General features: G+C 46.0%; 1 protein-coding gene across 1 annotated transcript in view; it reads right to left on the minus strand.

Moving 5' to 3' along the window:
- SLC45A4 (solute carrier family 45 member 4) overlaps positions 1 to 16,446 on the minus strand; it is a 204,481-nt gene that overhangs the window by 164,722 nt on the left and 23,313 nt on the right. The window lies entirely within an intron of this gene.

The raw sequence follows: 16,446 nt of genomic DNA on the forward strand, positions 1-16,446 counted from the left end.
ATTCAACCTGAGCGGGATCTAAAATTAACTGAGCGGACATCCAAAAACATGTGAGCCCGTGCATGTGCGCATGCCTTAGAGGGAACACTGCGGCTAACTGAGCAAAGAGACATCGTTTAAAGTGGCAGTTCTCTTATATTTAGCAGCGGGAAAGTAACTAGCTGTCCCTATCCAATCCCAGCACAGGATGTTGCCAGTGGTTGTCTATCTAATAGGGCTGGTCACATAACCATTAAGTGCAGTGAGAGAGCAGCCTAACAGACTTTGCCATTGATTGCTCCAGTACAGTGGGGAAGTGGCGATCTTTATGCCCTCCTGCCCCAGGAAGCCCTCCATGCCACCCAAAAACATGTCCCCAAGGGCTGCAGAACCCTTGGGGGCATATTTGGAAATAGGCAGAGGAGCAGGCAGCTGAAGGAGGTGGCTGGTGGCACATACCCCTGCTCACCTGGCTCTGCCCATCTTCCTTCCTGGCCAGTGGAAGGAGGGTGTGCAGGTGCCGCTCCCTCCTTCCATTCCCCGGGAGCCTGGCCAATGCAAAGAAGATGGGAGGAACTGGGAGAGTGGGAGTGTGGTGCCACAAGTGGGGAGGCTATGCCCCTGCTGAGGTTCAAAGCTAAGCACAAGGAGAGCTTTTGTTTTACTTGCTTTTAGTACACTTTTGGGAGTCAGAAACCCTTGCCAATCTACTGTGAATCACCCAGAGATCTGCCAATAGATCCCAGTCTACGGTCAGCCCACCCCTGCTCTATAATGGCGTGCTCATCTATTGCAAGCTCCAGAATGCCCACAGGGTGAATTGCTCATGTCAGCATTTCTGGTCTGAAGAAGAATGGGTATTGAGGAGGTTAGAATTCCAACCTCTCTGTCCCCAGAGAGTAGGAAGAGATCTGCCTTGAAGAATCACAGATTACCTACTACTACTGCTACTACACATATTTATATACTGTTTTTCAACAAAGGTTCTCAAGGTGGTTTACACACCAAGTCAGAGCATTGGTCACTCTAGCTCAAAATGCCAGGGGTTGCACCCAGGACCCCCTGCATGCAGAGCAGATGTCCAGCCATTGAGCTAGGCCCCATCCCTCCAAAGTGGTCAGAGCTATTCACGGTTCTCCTTATCTTTCTCCCAGTGGAGAGAAAAAGTACTTTGGGAAGGGCTGAGTGCTTAAACAGCTGGCAAAGAAAGGGTAAAGCACCTTTCCCCCTACTCTATGCCAGTATAAATGCTGAAAATCTCCTGCAGTTGCTCTTCATTTAAAAAAAACACTGGGAGAATGTGCCCACATTTCCTGGGTAACATAACATCTATTTTGGCTCTAATGGTACAGACTGTGGTTGACAAAGAGGGCAAGAATGCACTAGTGCAACGAGAGAGCAGACTGACGACCAAGAAGGAGAATATTTATATACTGCTTTTCAACACAAGTTCCCAAAGTGGTTTAAAGGTAAAGGTAAAGTTGTGCCATCGAGTTGGTGTCAACTCCTGGCGACCACAGAGCCCCGTGGTTGTCTTTGGTAGACTACAGGAGGGGTTGACCATTGCCATCTCCTGTGCAGCAGAGGATGATTCCTTTCAGCATCTTCCTTTATCGCTGCTGCCCAATATAGGTGTTTCCCATAGTCTGGGAAACATACCAGTGGAGATTCGAAACGGCAACCTCTTGCTCCCTAGGCAAGTTACTTCCCCGCTGAGCCATTAGGTGGCTTTACATAGATATAAATATAAATAGATATAAAGATGGGTCCCTGTTCTCAAAGGGCTCACTATCTAAAAAAGGAACATGACATAGACACCAACAACAGACACTGAAGGGATGCTGGGCTGGGGATGGATAGGGCCAGTTGCTCTCCCCCTGCTAAATAAGGAGAATCATCACTTTTAAAAGGTATCTCTTCGCTCAGTTAACAGAACTTCTCAATTAACTGGACCAGTGCAGTGGGAAAGTGGCAATTTGTGATGCCCTCCTGTTCTAGAAAGCCCTCTGTGCCACCCAAAAATACATCCCCAAGGGCTGCACAACCCTTGGGACTTTTTTTGGGTGTCACAAAATTTCTTCCTAGAGAAAAGGAGGGTGTCACAAATGGCCACTTGCCCGCTGCACTGGAGCAGTTAGTTGGGAAGTTCTGTCAGGCTGTTCTTTTGCTGCACTGGTGCATTCTTTCTCTGTATGTCAGACTGTGTGTACTGCTGTGTGTGTTAAACATAACATGTGAATATACACGTATACATACATACATACAGATTGTCATGTGTCCAGTGTACACAGCTTGAATGTAATATGTAAATAGGGCTTCTGTGCCATGCTGAATAAAAAGGCGGCTTTGAATGCAGATAAATGGTGGACCAAGAAACCAGGTGGAAGGCAGTGGTGCCTGTGTTGTGTTGTGTTGTGTTGTGTTGTGTGTGTGAATTTCACTTATATTTGGTTTCAGGGCCCTTGTAATGTGCAGAGATTCTAACCCTGGGAAAGCAAGAGTCACTCAACAAAAGCAAGCTGTTTGTTCACTGCACACAAAAAAAGGCCATCAATTTTAGAGGCCTCCTTGCTCAGCTCGCTAAAAGAATCATCACAAGGCTCCCCGGAGAGAAGTGAGACATTGCTTCAGCAATGAGGCACAGCAATATGAAAAGCCATAAACTATGCAGCCAACCACAGACTCCGCACTCTCAGTGGGCTGGGAGCCTGCTTTGGAAGCATTCTGATTTTTCCATCCCATCCAGCAGTCCCCAGGCGAAGGGACTCACAGCACAAATGGAGTGGGAGCAGCTATTTTAAGGCCCAGAAAAGTGTGTGTGTGTGTGTGTGGAGGTGCTGCAGAAGTAATAATTCATCTGTCAAAGGTCTTGTGTTCATGAACAGCGTGAAATGTTCTGCAGTTACTACCACCAAGGGTTGTGGTTTGGCAACAGGCCCTTTAAGTCTGGCTTCAAAGACAGAAAACAGTTTAACACAATGTTGTCTGTTGTCTAAAACTTTGGTGATATCCAGGTTGGATTACTGCAATGCGCTCTACATGGGACTGCCCCTGAAGACGGTTCAGAAGCTTCAACTGGTCCAGAAGGCTGCTACAAGGATGTTTGTGGGCACTAGTCTCTTCACAAGTATTACACCTGTTCTGCAGCAGCTCCACTGGCTGGCAGTTTGCTTCTGAGCTAGATTGAAACTGCTGGCTTTTATCTTTAAAACCCTACATGGCTTGGGGGTCAAAGCAGTGTTCTCTCTAATTTTTTTCATCTGTGTGTGGAATGAGTTTTGTTCTGAGCAGAAGTATCAAGGCAGTGTGTGCACACCTGCATTCAGAGTGGGGCCTTCCTCATTCAACCTGAGCAGGATCTAAAATTAACTCATCAAAAAACTTGCAAGTGCAGGCATGTGCACACCCAGAACAGTGGGTCAGAGTATCTGTCTGATGTATTTGCTCTTATAAATCTGCCAGGGTCCTCCATTCTACATCACAGACCCTGTTTGCTGCCCCACCACTAACTGAGATTCATTTGGCAGAGACCACAAACAGGGGCTTTTCACTTGTGGCCCCCTTTAGCTTTGGAACACCCAGAGAAGCTTCACTGTACTTCTCTTAGGTTTTTAAAAAAGTATTTGAAGATCCTCTTCTTTAGAGAGGATTTTGATTTATCTGCGGTTTGTATTTGGGTTTTTAAACTTGGTTTTAATTGGATTCTAGTTTTTACCAATTTTATACCACTTTGCTGCCTGTCCATTTTTATTTCCATGTGGTTTTATTGGGATTTATTAATTCTATGAGCTACCCAGGGCAGCATTGTGCTGGGATATAAATATTTTAAATAAATAAATGTATTTGCATGTGTAGGCTATAGAGTTACACAGAAATCTCCATTCAGGAAAAGGAAGAGGAAACAAAATGGGAGGCTTTCTAGGATGATGATTAAAAAAAAAAAAAGGTTCAGCTGGTGCATGACGCAATGACTTGCCACCTGAGGGAATAGGATGCCAGACATTCATTTATTTATCTCTCTATCATATTTATATTCTGCCTGATATGTGTACCTCTAGGTAGTGTACACAATTTAAAACACAAATATAAGACAGAGTAAACGCAATTAAAACAATTTCACAGAATAAAAAAGTTAGAACAGTTTCATAGGATAAAAACAAACAGTTTTGTCATAGCTCCAACCAGAGCCAGAGGAACGGGGTGGTTCACTGGGGTGAATCCTTGACTGTACGGGATTCACAGTAGGCTCCCACCATCCACTTTATTTTAATGTGGGACAAACCACTCTCTCCATACAAGATTCCTGGGGGATAAAGTATCAAAACCCTCCCTAGAAGGGGCTGAGCATTCCTAGGCCTCCAGAAGCATGTGACTAAGGCAGAGCCAAAATGAAGAGTAGCACACTTCAACAACAAGGGGTCATTAACAGATTAAAAGAAAAAGAAGAGTATGCAAATAAGAACAAGATTGTAAGGGAGGGAGAAGTTTCCATTAGCCAGGCAACTCAGATTCAAACAATACCATAAAGGAAAATAACTTCCCTTACGCATCTGACTGAACAGTTCCTATCTTATTACTCATAGGCAGGAATCTTCCTGCTGCCTCCAGACTGTGGCCTTCCCATTTCTGAAGAAGCTTCTCAGCCAGCTGCTTCCTCAGGGCACTCTTAGGACAGAACAAACAGACAGAGCAAAGCTTTCTCTTCTTCTGCTGGTGGCTGTGGGTTTAGTTCCCGTCCAGTCCTCTGGATTGGTCCTCCTGTTTAGAACCCGGGCTTTCCCCCTTCTTAGGAAAGGCTCACCCTCCTCCCAGCAGTTGCTCTAAGTGAGGCCTAGACCTCCCTCAAAACTTTCCCATCACTACAAGTTTAAAATTAATCTCAATTAAAAGCCTGAGAAAACAGGAGTGTCTTGAGGGTCTCCCAAAAAGCAATCAGTGATGGAGATGCTCTTTTTTTTGACAGGGAGTCCAGGGCTGTCACAGAGAAAGCCCAGTCCCTAGTCACCACCAAACTAGCCAGACCTCCCCAGATTATCTTAGTAGGCAGCATGGTTCATGACAAAGAAGGTACTCTGGGAGGGAGGTATGCTGCTGACCCAAAGGTTTTTACCGGGAAGGAGTGCCGGTGGGGGAAAAGTGGCAGGAGGGGTAAGTGCCTCCTTTAAAGTGCCCCGCCTTTAAAGTGGCACCCCCACTGGCGTCGAACTGCACATCTGTGGTTCTGTGCACATCCCTAGAATGGGCTAGGGCGGGAGGTGGAGGGAACGAGAACAGCACCCACGTTCTGCTAACTGTAGCCTTTTAGCAATATTCAAGGTGGAGGAGTATACTTAAAGTAAAGTGTGCCGAAAAGTCGATTTCAGCTCCTGGTACCCAAAGAGCCCTGTGGTTTTCTTTGGTAGAATACAAGAGGGGTTTACCATCGCCTCCTCCTGTGCAGTATGAGATGATGCCTTTCAGCATCTTCCTATATTGCTGCTGCCCGATATAGTACCAGTTGGGATTCGAACCGGCAACCTTCTGCTTGTTAGTCAAGCATTTTCCTGCTGCGCCACTTAAGGTGATGGAGTATACAGTTCAGGGTTGCCATATTCAACCTTCCCAAATCCAGGTGGCCTAATCTGCATATTATGCAAATCGTGTAATTAATTTGCATTTTTTTTAATTTGACAGATTTGTATACTTCCCCCGCCTTCTCTGCCCTCCCATCTAATCGGATCTAGAGTAAAACCGGGCAATCCGGGCAGCACATTTGAAATCCGTGTAAATCCGGGTGGAATTTAGCAGCTTGGTGGAGGAGCCAAAATCTGGGGGCTACCCTAAATTCTGGGGGACATGGCAGCCCTAAGTATACTACTATTTATCATGAAGAAAACTTAAGAACAAAATTTCAGAGATCTTTATAAATGTCCTGGCATGTCCCCTTTCAACAACATTGGGAGGTAGGCCACTTTTATTCCCACCTTACATATGTGTAGCTGAGGACGAGAGACAGTGAGCTGGCCAAGGCAACTGGCCATGGCTATAGAATTGCCATGTTGTTTTCCTGGCAAAGATCCTGAGCTGTGTGATGGTAGAAATTCAACACTTTATAAAGTCTTTAATGGTTTGGGCCCTGAAGGACCACCTGTTCCTAAGGATTTCTGCCTGCCCAACCAGGCCGTCAGAGGGGGCTTTGCTCCACGTGCCAACAGAGAAGTTAAATTGTCATACTCATGGGACAGGGCCTTCTCTGTTGTTGCCCCCAGGTTCTGGAATGCTCTCTCAGTGAGTGTCCGCTCTTTGACATCTGTGGCTGCTTTTAAAAAATCTAAAGACCTTTTTATTTGTTCAGGCTTTTCCCCTTTAGGGGCTGCTGGGTCTCTCAGCTCTCCTGCTTCTGTTTGTCTTTTTAATGGTGGTTGTTATTTTTTGGGTGTTATGGTTTTTATTGTTTTAACTGATTTAAGGTTTTAAATGTGATTTTTTTAAAATGGAGCTTTGATCTGTCTATATATAATTCTCCTGGGTGTGCTTTCGAATGTGCGTCCCAGCGCCCAGCTGATTGGCTGGGTGGCGGACGGGCCTGATTGGCTGAGGCGCACCCAGGAAGATTGGTCGCCATGGCAGCGGCAGGTCTGGCCGCAGAAGCCAGAGGCAGTGGCGGGCCCAGCCCAGCCACGGAAGCAAGGCCGGGGGGGTGGGGAGTGGGGGGGGGCAGAAGAGGTGGTGGGGAGGAGAGGCAGCTGGGCCTGGAAGTGGAGACTGGGGCAAAAGGTGGGGGGAAGAGGTAACCACCGGCCCCAAAGAGCACACAGATGCTCTGTGCAGGGTTGGCTAGTTTATTTTAATTTTTGTAAAACTGCTTTGGGGTACATTTTATGGAAGGCAGTATAGAAACTGAGCTATGGATGAATGAATGGATAGATGGATAAATAAAACACACACACACACGTAGCGTTCCCCAGCTTGGTAATAATGAAGATGCGGAAAACTATTCCTCTTGAATCTTTGTTGATCTTGTGGTGGTTAATGAAACAGGAACCAAAAGCAGCAGCTCTGCACAACAGACTCACAACCTAAAGAGATGTGAGTTTGGGGCGGTATAAAAAGATGTTAAATAAATAAATAAATCTCCAGCTCTGTATCCCTCTTTGCTTATGCTGGGAGTGGTCAACCGGAGGTTCTCTAGCTGTTGGAGTTTCAACTCCCATCATCCCCTGCTATAATTTATTGCAGTGGGGATGATGGGAGTTGTAGTCCCACAACAGCTGAAGAGTCTCAGGTTGGCCACTCCTGACTTACTCCCTTTCCCTGCAATTAATTTGCACAATCCATGGGCAGATGCTTGGATTTTCACACTCTGCTGCAACTGCTCAGTTACACCAGGTATCATGACAGCGATGAAATCCCACAATACAGGTGTAAATTCACACACTTAACATTAAGAGGCTTCCGTAAATGGAAAATCAGTACTCATTTCCCCATTATATTTATGCATCTTTATCATGCGTATGTAGAAAGGAGCTGAATGGCTTTTTGCTTTTTTGGTGGTAGAACCCAGCATTCTAAATCATCTAGGAAAGGAGGATACTTATAACTGCGTCTCCGATTGCTCTGCACAGAGCCCTCTTCCTTCCTGAGTGGCTCTGTCATTATCAGTTACTGAGAAGCAAGACAGATCTCTCACTTTGTGTTTGGCAGGATAGACCAGGCTTGCCCATCTCCCAAGTTCTTTGAGATGCTTACAGAATTTGAGAGATGAGAGGGTACATCCTCTCCCTTCTGGGTGGACTTTGGAGGCACTTGGAAGCAGTGATGGAGATTCTCACTACCCTGAATGTTTCCAAAGTCCACTATGAAATGAAGTGATGGCATAAGTGCATGCGTGCACGCGCACACACACACACACACACACACACACACACACACGTACGTAGCTAGGGAAAGGGGGGGCCTGTGTTCACCCCTCTCCCCAGCAGCCTCTTGGAGTGAGGGAGATAATGAAGAAATAGGGAGGGGTGGAGCTGGGCAGCCCTCAGGAGTTGGGGGGCCCTCAGGAGCTGGGGGCCCCAGGTTCTTTGAACCCATCTGCTCAGTTATAGCTACACCCCTGCACACAAACACACACACACACACCCTCTCGCAAAATCCTCTTGCATGTAACTTAGGACTCAGGGAAGAGTGTTCCACCATGGTAACCGCAAAAAATGTCTGGCTGAAATGTGTGGACCCCTGGCCTTTAGTAATATGGGATTGTCCTCCTCAGTGTGTTGCTTCCAAGTAGGGAATGTTAGGGGAGCCTGAAAGTGGATCCTCTTGTCACTCTTTAAAGCTGAGCCCCAAATCACATCACAATATAAGTCTATGCAACTGTGTCTATGAAAATGTAATGTGGCCATCAGGCCTTGGATGGCAGGGGAGAGGTGAGAGTGGCATACCTGCCAACAGGTCCCTGTTTTCCCCTTAAGGTGAATGGGAAAATTGGGGCATGTTGGCAGGTATGAAATGGTGGGCGTTCTATCAGTGTAGGGAGTTGGTGTGCAGAGTGTTTTCAGAATGGGAGGAATAAGAATGTGCCAAGTATTCTTCAGTTTCCATGTTTCTGGCCAAAAATAGCCATGGAGGAGGGAGCAATCTTTCCTGAAACATGCCTTGTGGGAATATTCAATGCCATTGTTTCTTCAAGCTGCTGCTGCTTCTGTTCCATTTTCTTTCCCCCTCTAGTAATTGTTTCTTTTATCCTTCCTGGATTATTCATCCAAATCAGGGAGTGCACCATGAACAAGATGACATCACAATGCAATGCCATGGACCCTGACAAAGGAAGCCAATCAAAAGTTAGAGCAATCAGGGTGGAATCACGCAGCGAATGATGTCATTGCATTATGCAGTCAATTGGACTTGACTGTGTGATCACATTATTGACGGCAAATGAAATCAGGAGAGAGTGTAAGAGAGGGCAACATAAATGAACAGGCAAACATTTGTGCACACAATGCTAAAAAATAATCAAGAAAAAGAGACACTTTTCAAACTTTGTTGAAAATATTCCCCAAAATGATGACTGCCTTCAATAGTGGCAACCAGAGATTTGCAGCCATTCCCACATGCCTCAGTTGCTGCCTCAAGAGGCCCTGCGTATCAGTTCGCTCTCTCTTTCCTTGATGTTCAGTGATGGAAGCAGAAGTACTCGAATAAGCAGCCTCATCATGAGACACCACTACTTATTTCATTTGCTTGTTTAGCATATGTGTATACCGCCCCAAACTCATATCTCTGGATGGTTTACAATAAACCACCACAGATTTAAAACATTAGAACAATTTAAAATAATGATTGATTCTATAAGTCTAATTAAAAGCCTGGATGAATAAATGTGTCTGAAATAATAATAATAATAATAATAATAATAATAATAATAATAATAATAATAATAATAATAGAGGAGGAGAAAAGAGGCCTTAAAGAATATATCAAGGACAGTGAAGAAGATGCACTTCAAATGGTCAATAATGCGATACTATTCAACACCAATGAAACAAAGCAGGCCTACAAGAAAGAACAAGTCAAGAACCGAGCAGAAAAATGGAAAAATAAGCCCCTGCATGGTCAATATTTGCACAATAGAAGTGGAAAATCAGACATCACCAAGACCTGGCAATGGCTTAAGAATGGCAACTTGAAGAAAGAAACAGAGGGTTTAATACTGGCTGCACAAGAACAGGCACTAAGAACAAATGCAATAAGAGCCAAAGTCAAAAAATCCACAACAAACAGCAAGTGCCGCCTTTGTAAAGAAGCAGATGAAACCGTGGACCACCTAATCAGCTGTTGTAAAAAGATCACACAGACTGACTACAAACAAAGGCATGACAAGGTAGCAGGGATGATCCACTGGAACATCTGCAAAAAATACAAGCTACCTGTAGCCAAAAATTGGGGGGACCATAAAATTGAAAAAGTTGAAGAAAATGAAGATGTAAAAATATTATGGGACTTCCGACTACAAACAGACAAACATCTGCCACACAATACACCAGATATAACTGTAGTCGAGAAGAAAGAAAAACAAGTTAAAATAATCGACATAGCAATACCAGGGGATAGCAGAATAGAAGAAAAAGAAATAGAAAAAAATCACCAAATACAAAGATCTACAAATTGAAATTGAAAGGCTGTGGCAGAAAAAGACCCAAATAATCCCAGTGGTCATTGGTGCCCTGGGTGCAGTCCCAAAAGACCTTGAAGAGTACCTCAACACCATAGGGGCCACCGAAATCACCACCAGCCAGTTACAAAAAGCAGCTTTACTGGGAACAGCCTATATTCTGCGATGATATCTATAACAACAGCAACAACATTGACAATAAAATTCTGGCATCCCAGGTCCTTGGGAAGGACTCGATGTCTGGATAAAACAAACAGTCAATAACACCTGTCTGACTGTGTAAACAAGAAATAATAAATAAATAAAATAAAATAAAATAAAATAAAATAAAATAAAATAAAATAAAATAAAATATGTTAGCCGCTCCATAACAAATTATTCTTTGGGCGGCTCACAACATAACATGAAAACATCAAATAAAAACACATAACACATGAAATCACAATACAAGGGGTGGGGAAAAACAAAATACAATACAAAAGAATTTTAAAACTTAAAAAAAATAACTTAAACAAAAAACAAATCCCAAAATTTAAAAGGCCTGAGTGAACAAAAAGGTCACCTTTAAAAAGCTGTCAGAGATGGGGAGGTTCTTATTTTGGTAGGGAGTGTGTTCCAAAGCCTTGGGGCAGCAACGGAGAAGGCCATTCTCTGAGTAGCCACAAGAGGAGCTGATGGCACCTGCAGACAAACCTTCCCAGATTATCTCAATAGGTGGTGAGGCTTGTAACAGATAAGGCATTCCCTTAAAAACCCTTGGCCTAAGCTTCCACTCAGTACTGACGTACGGTGAGCATGTCCGAGGAAGAACTCTGAGGAAGATATTCACAGTAGTGCGCATTACCTACACTATACATGGAAGATTCCAGCCTATCTTCTTTCCACTTTCCACAAACCTGTACTCATAGAATCATAGAATTTTAGAGGTTTTCTACTCCATTTTGCTCGGTCAATCTCAACAGGAGTCAATCCCAAAACAGCCTAATTGGCTTCACTATTTTACACACACACACACACACACACACACACACACACACACACACACTCACACACACACTTTAATTGTCATACTCAATTACGGCCAATAGTCAGGATAGGCCTTCCAACTCTGACTTAAACTCTACTTGGAGATCTTTCCCCTCAAATATTTTTTCTAATACAAATCAGAAACCCTTGCTGGTCTACTGCAACCCCCCCGCCCCCACCACCGAGATCTATCAGGGGATCCTGAACAACCTTCTACCCGACACTGCCTTAAAGTACTGAACTTATTATCCAGAAGTTGGAACTAGACTGACATTACAGCCAATGAGAAAGTGCCTCCAATGCCTCATATCCTTTTCTTCTTTCCCCAGTAAATGTTTAGCAATGTCATCACATTTCAAATTTCCCTTCTGGCCTGCCAAAGTAATGAAGAGTGAAAGTTGGAACATAGTGGCCTAATTAACACATTTGTTCGAATCAAGGATTAATGTGAGTTACTGACATTAGTGTTATTGTGTGAACCCGTGCCAAGGCAGGAATCTCAGATTCATTTTGGGTCATAAACCACCTTGGCATGGGTTCACACAACCATGCTAATGTTAGTGTTGGAAGTTAAAGGACTTTGTTCTGTCTCTTTGTCTCAGACAGTGGAGGACAGACTAGTAAGTCAGAGGGCTAGAGAGTCAAGACATTGGTCATCACTTCTCCACTGCTCTGATGCTATCCCTTTGAAATGTAGATTGCTACTCTTAGGGATTCAACTTCCTTCCTCATCTCTCTTCCCCTACCTGCTTTTCTACCTTGCAACATGGCAAGCCTCTCTCCCTGCACCATATGTGCAGAGAGGATGCAGAATCCATCTGCATCCAGCTAGATAGATAGATTAGAGATCCTAACTCCTCACTTTCCTATCTAGAATGGAGTTCCTTAATAAATGCCTTTTATATTGATTTGAAACTATGAATTGGCTCCAAGTTACTTTACTCTCAGCATACATGCATGCCTAACTAAATCCGCTGTGTTGTGCCTCTGTGCACTCTGCTATAATGAGAAAGGGATTCTCTCACCACAGAGAATTTCCAACAGTTAGTAACCCACATTAAACCTAAATTTGAATGATTGTTTGAACCAGGGCAGTGGCTGACATGGTGTGCAAAGTAATGAAGCCTGAATGCTCTGTGTTGAGGCTGCAGTAGCGCCAGAAGACATCCTGACACCTTTAAAAACTGGCAGTTGCACAAGCAGCATTACCACATTTATCCCCATTCATGACAATGGGGATAAGCATAGTAACACTGTTTACACCTTTTTAAAAATAAGTGTCGGGAATGCCTTCCAGCTCTGATGCAGCCCTGACACAGAGCATTCCAGTTCTGTTAGCTTGTGCATCATGTTAGCCAATGATAGTGACTTGGTTCACATAATCATTTGAATCTAGGTTTAATGTGGGTTACCAACGTTAGTTTGGTTGTGTGAACCCATGCCCAGGCAGGAATGTTGGGCTATAAACCAACTTGCCATGGGCTCACACAATTATGTCAATCTTAGTAAGCCAATTAAACCTTGATTCAAATGACTGTGTGAACCAGGCTGGTATATCACAGATTTTGCATTGCTAAAATGTTACAGGAAGTAAGGTGTAGGTGCTGCTTTTGGTGGAGGCTGCATGTCATCCAGGACTTGTTGTTCTGGATTTATACTGTGGAAAGAAATGACAAGGAAGGCCATGTAGATCATAGTGATGGGAATTTATCAGGCCTGGTGATGTTGAGACTCATAGAAACTCAACAAGCTTTTCTCAGATTAGATGATTAGATGATGCTCATGGGAAAAATAATTTCAAGGAGCACTCCAAGTCCCAGCTGATTTTCCAGCGGTGGGAATTCAGCCACTGACATTTGTGAAAACTTAAATCCTGGGCTCTGTTCTTGGGTATCCAGCTGCTGCTGGGTGAAGAGTTCTGTAGCTGCTGCCAAGAGCACCATGGCCAAGAACAATTCTGGGCAAAAGAGGGCTCGAAGCCTTCAGGGTATTGTGGCTGAACTCCCAGTGGGACCAATGGATCAAGCCAGCAGTGAGAATATGTGTTGGCTCACAGCACAATGGGAAAGGAGCCACCTATTCTCACTGTCCAAGTGAAACAGACCAAACTGAGCCGAGCACAGAGGGTGAAGGAACATTCTCAAAAGGGCACACAGGCAGTTTCTCAAAAGTGCTCTGGGCCCATCTGCAGTGCCTCCCAGATGAAGATGTTTTGTATGTATGCTGGGAGCCTGGAACGAAGGTCTGATGTGGCTTAGCTTGGAAGCTTCTCTGGAGAACCTTCACTGGGCACAGCAAATTGGTTTCTCATTTGATCTCCTCTTGCATGGCTTTGGTGGGTGGGTGTGACTTGAGTCAGGGTGGCAGTCGGGCTTTGGCTCCGCCATCCTGCTCCATCCACACTCCATTTCTTCTACAAGCCCATTCAGAAAACGGAATGTCTGTGCTGGGTCATGGGCAGCCACTGGAGGCTGTGTTAGGTCCTGAAGTCTGGGCCGGGAGCAGGGGCTGACCTATCATTCAGCAAATGTGTGCTCTGCACATGGGCCACCAACAAATGGGATCAGGGTGGGGGGCTACCACCAGCGGCGGAGCCACTATTGAGCGGTTGGGTTCAAAGAACCCGGGCCGCTGCCAATCAAGGGCCGCGCCTGGCTCTTCAGCCACACTCCCTGTGTCTGACATCAGATGCAGAGGGCATGGTGGGTGGGGGGGGCCACCGGCGGGAGGAACACGGGCTGCCAGCTGGCTTCCTCCACCAGTGGCTGCCACTCTCACCCACTACTAGCCTCCTTAGCTCCTCTCCCACCTGCTGGCCTCCATGGGACCCCGCCCACCTGCCGCCATTACTGCTGGCTTGCCTCCCTTTGCCAGCTGCAACATGGTGTAATGGCATCACGGCGCCAGCACCTGTTATAGCTGGAATGGGTTAGTTAGACACTGGGGCAGTGATGATGTCATTATAATGTGCTGTGGCCAGCAAAGGGAGGCAAGATGGTGGCGATGGTGGCCGTGAGTGAGGGCTACGGAGGCCAGCAATGGGTGGGCAGGGACTGCAGCAGAAGAGTAGCAGTGGCAGTGGGTGGGATACCAAAGAGTTTAGCCATGGGCTGCCACCGACATTGCTATGCCACAAACCAGGAGGACCCAGCAGAGAATCAGGAGTGAGGGAACAGACCAGGAACTTGGGTCAGGAGGCAAGCTGGGAGTCAGCATTGAAACCAAGGCTCAAAGCTGAGCAGGTACTAGGATCAGCCATGAGTCAGCGCTGAAGCCAATGGTCAAGCCAAGCAGGTAACAAAAGCCCAGGCGTGAAAGACTAAACCAGAAGGAGGAATGACACACAGTGGCTGGTGCACTGCAAGGGAAAAAATGTTTTATTTGGGAGCGGGGGCGGTGATTAGTCTGGGTGGGGTGAGACAGCTGGAGGTGGGGGCAAGTCTGTGGAGGCAGCCAATCTGTCTCATCTTGCCTCAGTAAGCCCCTGGTATTCATGCATATGCATTTGCAGTGAAGACAACTTATGTGTCCTCTTCCCATTGCAAGATTTAGCTTCTAGAAATGCTGGGGAGGCAGCTGAACCCAGAAGAATTGCGACCCACGCTGAAAATTTTATCCCCAAGAGGGACAAAAGAGGGACAGTGGTTTTCCAGGGACAGGCGCCAGAAAATAGGGCGTGCTCCTGATAAACAGGGCCAGTTGGGGGCATATGAGAGTTGCATAAGTGGGGCAGCCATGTCCCCCAGAATTTAGGGTAGCCTCCCGATTTTGGCTCCTCCACCTGGCTGCTAAATTCCACCTAGATTTACACAGATTTCAAATGTGCTGCCCGGATTGCCTGGATTTTACTCTGGATCCGATCACATGGGAGGGCAGAGAAGGAGGGGGAAGTATACAAACCTGTCAAATAAATAAATAAATAAATAAATAAATAAATAAATAAAGCAAATTAGTTGCTGCGCAATTTGCATAATATGCAAATTAGGCCACCTGGATTTGGGAGCTTGAATATAGCAACCCTGTGCATACGTCAGCACCAGAAGTGCACCTAGGTAATTTGGGAATTTGGACCTTGAACCCAACCCGAAGGCTTTTGGAGCCCCCTTCCGAACACACAGTATTTTAAACACATTTTTAATGTGACCACACCACCCGGGATAAACTAAAAAGGATTTGGGGGGCCCTGAGGGTGTGGAGGCCCTGGACTTTGACCCAGAAGTCCAGGGTTAAGAGCGCCTCTGGTTAGCACTGGCAAAAGCCACATAAGTCATCATGAGAAAGAGGGACAGTTGGGGCATATGAAAGTTGCATAAGTCAGGAGGGGCATAAGCCATGGGCAACCAGTGCAAAGGGGGCTGCATCTCATTTGTTTGTGTTCTTTCCTTTGCATATCTGAGTCCCTACCACAAAGAGTAGCACCCGCAAGGATGCTTCCTTTTTTGGACAGTATGCAGCACTTCTCTCCCGGTGATATCAATGAAACGTTGTTTTTAAAAAGCAAGTGGCTGGCTGGCATCGGGAACAAAGGAGGAAACCGCTGCGGGGGAATTACAGTTAAGCAGCGTGCCGTTTTGCTTCCCTCCAAGAGCACACAGAGTGTGCTAAAAATGGCCTGGGAGAGAACAAGGCTCTGCCAGACCATTTAGAGCCTGGGTCAGCCCTGCTGTGCACAGTTTGGAAAGCAGAAATTTCCAGGGGCCCAAAATGTCACAAGAACAGCATGACTGTACGAAGGAAAAGAAGCCAAGCTCCTTCTGACCCTGTCAAGAGTGACTCTGCAGTAACAGCAGCGAGTAGGAGCAAGGAGGCAGAACGCTGGCGCGATAGACGGCTGGGAATTCTGGGTCGAGACACAACCTCCCCCACAGTACCCTACGCCCAAGGCTGAAAGCCGACAGGGCAAAGTGTGTGCCTCTCCATTTTGCAGATTAAGGGCCAGACAAGGCATCCTCACCTCTTGCTCCTGCATTCCCCACTCTGAAATAGCAGTGGGAACAGAGCCCTGATCCAGATCAGGACTGTGGCTAGGGTTGCCCTACTCGTAGGAGAGGATTCCTAGACATCTCCATCAACAAGGTGGGGGGTCTGCAGAGGGGCATAGTGAGCGGAGAGTGGGCTGCTCACATGTGAACACCCCCCACTTACTCTCTACCATGTTTGCCTCTCTGCTCCACCTGGCGGGTGCCCCCCTTGTTACTGGCTGCCTACTGTTGCCCAACTCCCAAGTTGCTCCTTGCATGACTTCCTGCTGCTCTCTAGAGGAAGGCATTCCTGTTGGCAAGGAGGGGCCC

The sequence above is a fragment of the Hemicordylus capensis genome, chromosome 4 (genome assembly GCF_027244095.1).
Source record: "Hemicordylus capensis ecotype Gifberg chromosome 4, rHemCap1.1.pri, whole genome shotgun sequence".
Lineage (NCBI taxonomy): Eukaryota > Metazoa > Chordata > Lepidosauria > Squamata > Cordylidae > Hemicordylus > Hemicordylus capensis.